Source organism: Pongo pygmaeus, chromosome 7 (genome assembly GCF_028885625.2).
Source record: "Pongo pygmaeus isolate AG05252 chromosome 7, NHGRI_mPonPyg2-v2.0_pri, whole genome shotgun sequence".
Taxonomy (NCBI): Eukaryota; Metazoa; Chordata; class Mammalia; order Primates; family Hominidae; genus Pongo; species Pongo pygmaeus.
In genome coordinates, this window is record NC_072380.2 from 61,395,466 (window position 1) to 61,398,122 (window position 2,657).

Here is a 2,657-nt window from a genome sequence, read left to right on the forward strand (position 1 = left end):
AAGATGTCAGTAATTCTGGAAACTAGATGTGGGGTACATGGGAACACTTTGTACTATCCTTGCAACATTTCTGTCTATCTGAAAGTGTTCTGAAAATTTTTTTAGATGTTTTAAGACTTTAATGTTCTTCACATATTCAACATAAAATACTGACAATAGATAAACAATAGGGGAAAGACTTTTCAGCAAAGTATCACTCTCGTCGTTAAACATTACAAAGAAAACGGTCAAGAAAAGAAAGGATAAGATTATTTAAAAGAAGTGTTTAGTTTAATGGCATAATTAAAAAACAACCAACCAATCAACTTTCTCTTCTACCTATGGAAATAACAGTAAAAATGAATCAAGAACTTCTAGATATCATAAAACAGCTTAAAAGAGGAAGGGGAAGACTAGGGAGGGGGTGCAACTATTACTAATGGAATGCTATGATGCACAAGGTCAAGGATTTAATAAATTCTAAAAGTCTCTACATGTATCAGTGATAACTGTATTATTAGAAATATAAATGCATAGAAATATAAAGCATATGGTATTAACAACAGACCTTGCTAATATAAACATAGATAAAGTATGTCACTTCTCTTGTAATAACAGTATAAACATCGATCTACAGTTTTCCCTTTGCATGGTATTCTTAAACTACTACTCCAATGGTCAATGTTGACCTTGAATCAACAGCCGCTGAACCCAGGAGACCCCACAGATGTCTAGATTCAGCACCTAGAGGGCCCCATCTACCCTCTGTGCTGTGTGTTCCCATGACTCCAGAAATACTTAATTGCAACTTGCATTATTATATCCACAGGCAGCTTTTAAATCTAACCAGAAAAAGTAGCAGCAAAGGCAAAATAAGCTGAAATTTGTTAGAAAAGCAATGAGATTTTTGAAAATGCTTCCAGTTCAAATCAGAATTAAGGTGAACATTACTTCACACCAGCTTTGCAGAGCTGTAGATGTTTTACCATTGTTCTTTCAAAAAAGAAGAATCTATAATAAACATGTTCATTTGAGAAAAATACTGTGTTTGTTAACTTTTTGTATCTATCCCCAAGTTACTTTAAACTTTGTATGTTGTTTAATAACAGAGTATATCCTGGTTAGGATGTGTTCATAGCTGACGCATCTCCAAAGATTTTTTCATGAAGGGGCCAGCTCCTGAACATCTTAAATTGTGACAGAATTATACAGAGAGGCCTGGATGCCTCCCACAGACTTGTGCCCTTTCAAGGACAACATATTGAGTTCCAAAGCTTTATCGAGAAATCTTTTTACTAAAGCATCATCTCCTTTGACATTGCCAATGAAGAATGGAATATTCATCTTGCTTCTATTTTGGGTCTACACTGGACATACGTAGAATCCTTGAGAATTATCAGTAATCTCATAAATCATTTGGGATTTGATGGAGCTAAGCTTCTCCATGGCAGCAGCACCTCCATTGTTTTTAATCCATTCCAGGACCAAGCCCATGATGTAGATGCTGAAACATGGAGGCCTGTTGTACGAGGAGCTGTTTCCAGCCTGCACCTTGCATTCCAGGACTGAAGGGAACTCTCGGAGGGCAAGCCCCAGTTGGTCATCACGGACTATCACCACGGTAACCCCAACAGAGCCAACATTCTTCTGGGCACCAGAAAAAATCACATCAAACTTGGAAACATCCACTGGCTTGGACAGGAAGTTTGAGAACATGTCACAAACCAGTACTGCTCCTTTGACATCGGGTATAAAGTGAAACTCCACGCCATGTACCGTCCCATTTGCGCAATAATACACGTAGGAGGCATCCGGGTTGAGGTTCCAGATGCTTGGATCTGGAATTTCGGTATAACTCCCAAGTTTAGAGTGAATAATATTTATAGTCCCAGGCTTCTTCTACAGCCTTAGCTGACCAAGCTCCTGTCACCACATAGTCTGCACTCCTTCCTGCTTTCAAGCCAATCAACTTTAAGGGGACAGCACTGAACTGGCTCGACCCACCTCCTTGCACAAAAATCACCTCGTAGTTGTCTGGAACAGCTAGTAATTCCCGCACAAGATTCTCTGCATTGTTAATACCCTTGATAAAATCTGACGGCCTGTGACTCATTTCAAGAATACTAATGCCAATTCCTTTGTAGTCTAATAATTCCTTTTGTATCTCTAACAACACTGAGTGTGGCAGCTTGGCTGGACCAGGCCCAAAGTTGACCACCTACCTCGGGGCGTCCATGCTGCGGCAGCGTTGGTGGCGAGTCAGCCAAGGAGGACTGAGCATGTGAACTGTGAGCGTTCCTGGCCGCTGCGGTGCGAGTCTGACTGTTCTGAAATTAAAAAAAAAAAAAAAAAAAAAAAAATTAAAAGTGTGCATAAAACACATGCTTATATATATTATCAAATGATATTCAACAGTTTATAAATATTACATAAATGATTTATTTTAACAACCCAATGGTGGGTGCTATCATCATCTCCATTCCATTCCCCAGATGAAAAAACTGGGTCTCAGGGATGCTCTGTAACTTGCCCAAGATCAGAGAGCTCAGACACATGTCCAGTGTTTGAAACTGTCTAGCCTGGATCTCGGGTCTGTATCCTTCAACTGTATAGTGTGCTGTTTTTGGTATATAAAACTTTTATCCAGCCTAATTTCTGAATTTTCATTTTTTCTTTAT

The 2,657-nt window shown here is 39.1% G+C and overlaps 1 pseudogene; it reads right to left on the reverse strand.

Annotated features, from left to right (window-relative positions):
• Positions 1 to 1,111: 1,111 nt before the first annotated feature.
• On the reverse strand, positions 1,112 to 2,230 carry LOC129042933 (phosphoserine aminotransferase-like; annotated as a pseudogene).
• Positions 2,231 to 2,657: the final 427 nt, after the last annotated feature.